Raw genomic sequence first — 10,364 nt, 5'->3', positions numbered from 1 at the left:
TTCTGCCTCTTTGTAATCTTCTGTGCCCCTTTCCCAACCACACTTTTCTCCATTTCTCTATCACCTCGATCAGTAAGAGCCTGCTTGTACATACATCTGCTTTTCTGTGCACTATCTGCTTCCCCTGTGAAATACACAGTTCTTATTGCCCTAAATATAGCCCTCTGTCCTTTGCTGTAACAATCCCTCTCCGTCTACTCTTCCTCCCTTCACCCACCCTTCTTCTGACCCGCTTCTCCAGGCATCTGCCATCCTTAACCTCTCTTCCTACTCTGAGACCCCTCTCTCATTTCTCCCTCTCCTGCCTTCATATCTGCAACCACAAGTTTTCTTTTCCGCACTGCACCATACATCCACTCATCCCCCTGTGCAGTCAGCACTTACTATTCTTCTGAATTCAGTCCTCCATCCTTCACTGTCACACACCCAACTCTCCTTTCTCCTCTCTGTCCTGTGACCCCTCCATCCAGCTGTGCACCTGGCTTTCATTCTGTCTCTCCATGCACCATTTTCAAATCTCCAACCAGACTGGACCCCTCACTCCACACACCTGCAACAGGATCACTCTCCATCCCAGTTGATGGGCACATGTCCCATAAATACCAGTCTCGCTCTGTCTCACTGCCACAGTTTCTGACCGATTCTCTTGGAAAAAAAAGCCACCAGGACTGGGTGACCTTTTGTAGTCTTTGGCCTTTCCTTCTCCTTTCTCTCCAGTGGCTTCGGGCAGAGCCCAGGTGCAGCAGGAGCCGTCGGCAGAGATCACCGAGAGCGCCCCGCCCGGCCCCGCCCGACCCCGCGCCCTTCTTTCCGCCGAAGCACCGGCACCGGGACCTTACAGCCCCCACAGCCCCCACAGCCCCCGTAGTCCGCCATCAGCATCAACTGCTCTCACCCCAAAATAAAGGTCACCGACTGCTGCGATTGAGAGACGGGACACTGCTTGATGCAAGCAAGTTGTCGGTTTATTATGGTTTCCTCCTCTACTTTTATACATATTAGAAACAATACACTCAGATCAAGGGATAGCGCGTCCCTTGATGATTGATTGACTCCCCAAGCACCCACTAATTGCCGTTTAACAGTTTCCGAGTTTATCACGCGCTAATTGCCTGTTAACGGTGTCAAGATGACCCATTGTTCGATGTAAGGTGGGCACTCTTTTGTTTCTTCTATGTAAGATTGTTATCTTCTGCCTCCCAGGGCTTGCGTCCAACAAGTCTTAACATGTCCTCCCTTCTCAGTTGAGCAACACTGCAAAGGCGGGCTGAGCCATTTCCTTCATCCGACTTCATCGACTGGTACCGTCAGCTCCCTGGCCGAGGGGCGGGGCCGGGCGTGTGTGTCGGGGCCGGGGGGACAGCCCCACGCGGGCCCGGCAGGGGGCGCTGCCGCTCCGCCCGCCGGGGCCGCCTCGCCCCGCCCGGCCCCGCCCGACCCCGCGCCCTTCTTTCCGCCGAAGCACCGGCACCGGGACCTTACAGCCCCCACAGCCCCCACAGCCCCCGTAGTCCCGGGAGTCCTGCTCCGGATTCCCATGGAGTCAGGAGTTCAAACTCCACAGCGGCAGCAGAGGGGGGTGTCGAGGTCAGAGGCACCTTCACGCGCTCCCCACAGGGGCTCCGTGGTGACACCAGGAGCTCCTTGATCCCATGGGATATGCCACACACCATGTGTCTTCCACTGCTTGCTCCGGGCAAAATTGCCATGATCCTTCTCTTTCCCTCTTTCTGCTTCTCCTCCTATGGAGCCCATGTCATGCACAATCCAGAAAACATTTCCAATTCATCCATAAGAGGTGTCATCAAGATCTAGTCAGATCACCCCCCACATTGAAACAGCTGCAGTAGAGAATAAAAGATGGATCATTGTCACAGGCAGCTAATGACTGAAGGCAGCAGAAGGCCTGATACGCAGACCAGGCCCTCTAAATGAGGAGAGCTGCAGCCTCCCTGGTGCCCTGGTTCATGATGTAAAGAAGAACCTTCCTTCCCTAGTACGGCCTCAGATTATTACCACCTTTTGATTCTCCAGGTAGGCAGTGGTGAAGTAGTGAAAAGAAGTCCAAGGGCAAAAGATTTCAGGACATTGGGGTTGCTGGTGAAGGGGTCAGTAGCACAAGTCGTGTTGTCCTCTATCTCTCCAGTTGCGGGGAAGAATTAGGAGGTCAATAGGAAGAGCCAGCAGACCAATGCCCTGGCTCCGAGCCTGGTGCTCCCGGCAGAACTTTGGGTTCTTTGACCACGGCTTGATTTACGAGCCAGTTCGTAATGGATGGGAATAGCTTATCTCGCAGGGGGAAAAGGGTTCTAGCATAAGAGTTATGGGGTTTCTTCTCAGGGTTCCTTGAGAGGGCTTTAAACTAGATTTGAAGAGGTCTGGGGATGTAACTGGTCTTTCTAGAGAGGTGCCTGGGTGGAGTAGCTCAGCGCTTTGGGGCAGCAGGCAACTATTTTTGAGAGCCAGAAGGCCTCCCACCCCTCGAGGGTGAATGTCACATGCTCAACTCTCTCTCTGAAGTGCTTAAACACCAATGCATGCAGTGCAGGGAATAAACAGGAAGAACTGGAGAGCAGTGTGCAGTCACAGGGCCATGATCTCATTGCAATTACTGAGACGTGGTGGGATGGCTCACATGACTGGAATGCTCTCATGGATGGCTATGTTCTTTCTAGGCCAGACAGGCCAGTGGGGTGAGGTGGTGGAGTTGCTCTTTATGTGAGAGAGCAACTGGAATGTATCCAGCTCTCCCTGGGGGCAGATGAAGAGAGAGTTGAGAGCCTGTGGGTAAGGATTAAGGGACAGGCCAACATGAGAGACTCTGTTGTGGGTGTTTGTTACAGGCCATCTGATCCGAATGAGGAAGGTGATGAGGCCTTCTACAGACAGCTGATTTTTTGACTCAGGTGGTGGAGGAGCCAGACTGGAATGTATCCAGCTCTCCCTGGGGGCAGATGAAGAGAGAGGTGAGAGCCTGTGGGTAAGGATTAAGGGACAGGCCAACATGAGAGACTCTGTTGTGGGTGTTTGTTACAGGCCATCTGATCCGAATGAGGAAGGTGATGAGGCCTTCTACAGACAGCTGATTTTTTGACTCAAGTGGTGGAGGAGCCAGCAAGGAGAGGTGTACTACTGGACCTAGTTCTGTCAAACAAAGAGGGACTGGTGGAGAACATTAAGGTTGGGGACAGCCTTGGGCACAGTGATCATGAAAAGATTCAGGAGTTCAGGATTATGGGTGGTATGTGCAGAACAAGTAGGACTGAAACCTTGGACCTCTTCTAGAAACAGTTTGGAGAAATCGCAGGGGTTAAGGCTCTGGAAAGCAGGGGAGCTTGAGAGAGATGGTTGATATTCTACTATTGCTTTCTCCAAGCTCAGGATCAGTGCATCCCTAAGAACAAGAAATCAGGCAGGGGAAGCAGGAGACCTGCGTGGCTGAGCAGGGAGCTTCTGAAAAAGCTCAAGTAAAAGAAGAAAGATTACAGTGCACGGAAGAAAAGACTGACTACTTGGGAAGATTACAATAATGTGCTCAGAGGATGCAGGGATGAAACTGTAATAAGTAACTAGGGGTAATTTGCTGATCAAACAAGTTAAGCAAGAAGGACGAACCCATTGTGACAGTCTTGAGAAACTCCTGTTTGATAAGAAGAGACACGACCACGATGTTATCTTGAGCACCTGTTAAACCACAATGTTATCTTACAGTGATAACGTGTGCCTTTGTACCAATCAACCCTGTAAAGAATAGATCGTATAAACTGATTTTGTAATCAACATTTTATTGGAACTGCCTGAAGCAGAGGGGCATACCGAAGATGTCAAGACCGACTTCTGTGAAGATAAAAAGGGCTGCTTGGCTTGCCTGAATTTGCGAGCCCTTGGTGGAGCTGCGACTCCCCGGGCGCCCAGCGCTGCTTTTGCTTGCCTACCTTAATAAATATTTAGTGACTCTATTTTGGACTCGATTTGCCTTAAATTCAACTATAACAAATTGAGGAAAGCCAAGTCATCCTTGGAATTAAACCTGGCAAGTGATGTCAAAGTCATCCAGAAGGGTTTCTTCAGGTGTATCAGAGGGAAAAGTAAAACTAGAGAAAATGTGGGCCCACTGTTGAATGAGACGGGTGCCCTGGTGACAGAGGATGCAGAGAAGGCAGAGTTGCTGAATGCCTTTCTTGCTTCAGTCTTTACTGCTCAGGCCAGCCCTCGGGAGTCCCAGGATTTGGAGGTAACAGGGAAAGTCTGGACAAAGGAAGACTTCCCTTTAGTTGAGGAAGACCAATTAAGAAGACCAATTAAGTAAACTGGACATCCACAAGTCCATGGGTTCTGAATGGATGTACCCGTGAGTGCTGAGAGAGTTGACAGAAGTCTTTGCTGTGCCATTCTGCATCATCTTTGAAAGGTCCTGGAGAACAGGTAAGGTGCCCGAGGACTGGAGGAAAGGCAGTGTCACTACAATCTTCAAAAAGGGCAAGAAGGAGGAGCCGGGAAACTATAGGCCAGTCAGCCTCACCTCCATCCCTGGATAGATGATGGAACGACTCGTTCTGGGCATCATCTTAAAGCATATGGAGGAAAAGAAAGCTATCAAAAGTATCACCACAGATTCACCAAGGGGAAACCACGTCTGACTAACCTGACAGCCTTCTATGATGGCATGACGAGATGGACAGATGACAGGAGTGCAGTGGATATTGTCTACCTTGACCTCATCAAGGCTTTCAACACTGTCTCCCACAGCATCCTCATAGGTAAGCTTAGGAATTGTGGGTCAGATGAATGAACAGTGAGGTGGATTGAAAACTGGCTGAAAGACAGGGCTCAGAGGGTCGTGATCAGTAGCACAGAGTCAAGTTGAGGTGCGTAACAAGTGGTGTTCCCCAGGGGTCAGTACTGGGTCCAATCTTGTTCAACATATTCATCAACGACCTGGGTGAGGGGACAGAGTGTACCCTCAGCAAGTTTGTTGATGACACAAACCCAGGAGGGATGACTGACACGTGAGAAGGCTGTGCTGCCATTCAGTGTGGACAGACTGGAGAGTTGGGCAGAGACGAACCTAATGAAGTTCAACAAGAGCAGCTGTAAGGTGCTGCACCTGGGGAGGAATAACCCCCTGCACCAGTACAGGTTGGGGGTGACTTGCTCTGTGGAAAAAGTCCTGGGAGTCCTGGTGGACAACAGGTTGCTCGTGAGCCGGCAATGCGCCCTTGTGGCCAAGAAGGCTAATGACATTCTGGAATGCAAGAAAAGTGTGGCCAGGAGGTTGAGGGAGGTCATTCTCCCTCTCTGCTCTGCCTTGGTGAGGCTGCATCTGGATCACTGTGTCCATTTCTGGCTCCCCAGTTCAAGAAGGACAGGGAACTGCTGGAGAGGGTACAGCAAAGGGCTGCAAAGATCGTGAGGGACTGGTGCGTCTCTCTTGTGAGGAAAGGCTGAGGGACTTTGTTCGTTTTAGTCTGGAGAACAGACAACTGAGGGGGGGATCTCATCAATGCTTATAAATACTTAGAGGGTGGGTGTCAAGAGGATGGGGCCAGTCTTTTTTCAGTGGTGTCAAGTGACAGGACGAGGTAATGTGCACAAACTTGAACACGGAAGTTCCATCTAAAGATGAGGAGGAACTTCTTTACTTTGAGGGTGCCAGAGCCCGGGAACAGGCTGCCCAGAGAAGTGGTAGAGTCTCCAATTCTGAAGACCTTCAAAATCCACCTGGACACATTTCTGTGCAACCTGCTCTGGGTGACAATGCTCTGGCAAGGCGATTGCACTGCATGATCTCCAGAGATCCCTTCCAACACCACACACATTTCTGTGCAACCTGCTCTGGGTGACAATGCTCTGGCAAGGCGATTGCACTGCATGATCTCCAGAGATCCCTTCCAACACCACATCATTCTGTGATTCTGTCTGGAGTCAGGTTCCTCTCTCGCAGGGTGGGTTATCCCACCAAAAGAGGACACAACCAGAACCCCTGGGCTGCTGCACAGCAGGGTTCCTCTCCTTACGGGGGGGAATTGGGGGAAAGTCGTTGTTCCCAGGCAGCTGAGGAAAGAAAGGGGAGAAGTCAGAGAAACAGAAGAGGCTTCTGTTCCCAGAAGAAACTTCAGTGTCCCCAGAGAACTCAGGACACCAGGGGAAGATACGAAGCCTCACTGGGGAATAAACTACTGACCTCCCAAATGGACCAGCAGTGGGTGTGCAAAAAGCAGGCGATTCTAGCTGGGGAGGTGAGGACTCCACTGTGGGCTGACTGGGAACAGCTCCTTCCCACCACTGGGACCCTCAGAGCCCCTTAATGGGGAAATGTTGAGAGTGGCACTGGCTGAGGGAGCCACAGGTGTTGCTGCCGGAGGAGGGAGAAACCCAGAAGGAGCATTTCAGGCCCAGGAAGAGCAGATCACTGCTCTCCCCGGCTTCTTCCTTTGCCCCTCCAACAGAGTCATTTCCGGCAGCTCTGTCATCTCAGGGCTGGGTGGTGCTTTTCTGGCTCTCTCTCACTTGGCAAATAGGCAGGTTGGTCTCGACATGCACCTCAGATATCTCGTCCTCACGGCCTACCTGGGACAATGGCTGGGTAAGTCCTGGTTTTCATCAACGCATATTTCTTCTTCAAGGAAATCCTTGTCAGCCTTGTCAGGATCTTGCAGAGAACTACCTGGAATTACAGGAAAATGCTGGGAAATATTGGCTTACATTTGTTGGTTTGCACTCGTTCTCTCAAGATGCTCTTACGGTTTGAGAGAGAAGAGACATCTCAGATCTCTTCTGCTGCTTTGCTCTCACCTTCCATCCATTTCCCTCTGCCTCTCTCTTCTAATCCAGCCGCTCTCACCATAGGAGACCTCAGCACTCTCTCACTCTCACATTTCTCCCTTTCCAGTGCTATCAGCAGAACATGTCAAAGCTGCCCCAGGGACCTTAAAGCTCTCATCCCACTGACATTACCAGGGTGTCCCATTCTGCCTCCTGGCTGGCACATGTTTGCCATGGCTTCCAGTTTTCTCCTGGTTTTCAAAACAGCCAGGGATCCCTCTTTCTACAATTCAGCTCCACATTAAGGGTAACCTGGGGAGCTAGGAGCCCTCGAGTTACCCCAGATGGCAAGGATGGGGAAGTAGGATGAATCTTTTTCCCATAACTCCAAGGTTGCATCAACCTGATAGAGCGGTCCAGCACACAAAGATCAGGCATGACAGGCTGTTCCCTGGGTCTCTGTGTTGTAAGAGCAGGAGCAGGGACACAGCACAGCTCTTCTCAAGGTCCACACTGGGCTCAGAGCTCCAAGTTCCTGCCCAAAACTCCTCCACATCGGCCATTACCAGGCCTCAGATTTTCCCTGCATGGCAAAGGATTCTCAAGGTCCACACTGGGCTCAGAGCTCCGAGTTCCTGCCCAAAACTCCTCCACATCTGCCATTACCAGGCCTCAGGGTTTCCCTGCATGGCAAAAGACAGGGAGCCTTCTCTGTCTGGGTTTTGAACCCACTCCTCCTGTACTTCCCAACCGCACAACTTCTGACCTTCACTTTCTTGCAGGCACCATGGGACAGATCACTGTCACCCAGAAAGAAAGAGAAGTCACAGTGAAGCAGAGAGACACCTTCCAAACCACCTGCACGTACCAGAGCTCTTACTTCTATGGCTTGCTCTGGTACCAGCAAAGCAGAGAGACACCTTCCAAACCACCTGCACATACCAGAGCTCCTATTCTGTGGTCTTGTTCTGGTACCAGCAGAAGAAAGGCCAAGGTCCCCAGCTGATCTCCTATCAGACATCAGATGGCCACAAGCGCAGTGGCCGTTTCACCACCGAGCTGAACACTGCAGGGAAATACAGCCTCCTGCAGCTGGAGGAAGTCGAGGTCTCTGACAGTGCCTTGTACCTCTGTGCTGTGCGTGACACCGCAGTGCAGGGAGCTTCCTTTGCTGTGCAAGAACCCAGGAGAGGGAGGGGATGTGTCTGTGCAAGGCTGAGGGTGGGGGAAGGGGCCCTCAGGTGTCCCCTGGCCGTGCTGCTTCCCCTCTACACCCAGGGATCAGCAGGACAAGATCCTGTGATGGAATCTTTTCTGTCCATTCCAGACATCAATTTATGCAGCCATGAGCTTAAATTTTCCCATATCAGTCTTCTTATTGCCAGTGTATTGGAAGCTCTGGTGTCTGGTAAAACACAAGCAGCACACACATGAGCCATTGCATTTACATATCAGAGATTTGTTCATCTTGACCACTGTTAATAACCTCAGGCACACCCATCCTCTCTGACAACAACAGGGTTTGTCTTGTCTCAAGTGGAGACACCTTAAAACTGGTTCCATTATGTTATTTCCCTCTTGAACTTCAGCCAGGGCAGTTGATGCAGAGATGCTGTACCTTTTCTTCTCCTAGGCAGCTCCCGTCAAGGAGCATCCATGGGCCCTCATTCCCCTGTTCTCTCTGGTGACATTCAACATTCTAGTGGCAACCGGTCAGTTCCTCCTGCTCATCTGCTGTGATGAATCATGGAATCACGAAATTGTTCATATTTGGAAGGGACCTCCAGAGGTCATCTAGTCCAACTCCCCTGCTAAGTCAGGATCACCTCTAGCACATTACTCAGGACTGCATCCTGGCGGATGCATCCTTTCCTTCTCCTTTCTCTCCAGTGGCTGCAGGCAGAGCCCACGTACAGCAGGAACCATCGGCAGAGACCACCAAGAGCACCGACATCAACATCAACTGCTCTCACCCCAACATACAAACTGGGAACTTCATCCACTGGTACCGTCAGCTCCCGGGCCGAGGCCCCGCGTTACTCGCGAGCATTCACAAAGACTCCAAGGAGTTACGGGACCCGCCGGGTTGGCTGCGGGTGGCGGCAGACCGCCGGTCCAGCGCCCTGTGGCTCGACCGGCCCCGGCGCGGGGACGCGGCGGTGTATTACTGCGCCCTGGGAGACACGGGGAGAGGAGCCGGGGCTGCGGCCGGGCAGGAACCGCGGCGGGCGGGGCCGGGCGTGTGTGTCGGGGCCGGGGGGACAGTCCCGGCCGGGCCCGCGCCCCGGGGCGCTTCCCCTGAACCACCGGTACCGGGACCCGCCAGGCCCCAGAGACCCCGCAGCCCCGAGAGGTTCCCCCGACGCGGCTCCGGATGGGAAAGATGGCAGGGAGCTGAGCAATGAGGCATAATGGATCCAATGTTTCCAGTTTCTGTAGGGATGGCTGTAAAGAAGAGTCTGCAGGAAAAAGTGTGGAAGGACAGACAGCTCAGTGTTTCTGACACTGGGAAAAGTGAGACGGAAAGTGGGGACAGGGAGGAAGCTGATGAAGTGACAGACAGACAGGTCCATGGCAAGCAAAGCTGAAAGCCCTTTCTGGTTTGACAGGTCATGCCCAAAAGGACTCTGTGCTCCAGTTCCCACCAGAAATGACCATCCAGGCAGGACACAACGCAACTCTGCACTGCAACTTCTCCACCACTGTTTCTTATCCCTACATCTACTGGTACCAGCAGCACCAGACCCAGTCCCCTCAGATGCTGTTCCGGGTGCACGAACATCAACTGCTCTCACCCCAACATACAAACTGGGAACTTCATCCACTGGTACCGTCAGCTCCCGGGCCGAGGCCCCGCGTTACTCGCGAGCATTCACAAAGACTCCAAGGAGTTACGGGACCCGCCGGGTTGGCTGCGGGTGGCGGCAGACCGCCGGTCCAGCGCCCTGTGGCTCGACCGGCCCCGGCGCGGGGACGCGGCGGTGTATTACTGCGCCCTGGGAGACACGGGGAGAGGAGCCGGGGCTGCGGCCGGGCAGGAACCGCGGCGGGCGGGGCCGGGCGTGTGTGTCGGGGCCGGGGGGACAGCCCCGGGCGGGCCCGGCAGGGGGCGCTGCCGCTCCGCCCGCCGGGGCCGCCTCGCCCCGCCCGGCCCCACTATGCTCCAGGTCCTCTCTCCATCCTAAAAGTTCCAGGGGCAGGGTTGATATGGGTGAGTGCAGGGGTGCCTTTTCATCTTTTGCAGAGCTGCGTGCTGGCCTGTGCAGTTGGCAAGCTGCTGGGTGTCAGGAAAAGTTCTTGAGGCATGCTGGTCTCTTTGATGGACAGTACTTAAACCATGAGTCTGTTCTCCCTTTTGAGGACCTTCTTGTGGCAGAGGTTGGGGGACAGACAGAAAGAGGCCTGCCTGGAGCAAGAGGGAGGGAGTTTTGCTCCACCCTCTGGGCTGTGCTTTCAAGGCCTCTTTGATCTGGCAGAGGCAGAAGAAGAGGTGAAGGTGCAAGCATCAGGTCCTTCATGCTGGCAGGTCCCTGGGCACCGCATGAAGGGAGAGCATGACATGGTCCTGATTTTCCTGGCAGCCCTGGTGGAACTGGCAG

This window comes from Calidris pugnax, unplaced genomic scaffold (genome assembly GCF_001431845.1).
Source record: "Calidris pugnax isolate Ruff unplaced genomic scaffold, ASM143184v1 scaffold575, whole genome shotgun sequence".
NCBI classification, from domain to species: Eukaryota; Metazoa; Chordata; class Aves; order Charadriiformes; family Scolopacidae; genus Calidris; species Calidris pugnax.
Note: the sequence above shows the minus strand (reverse complement) of the source record.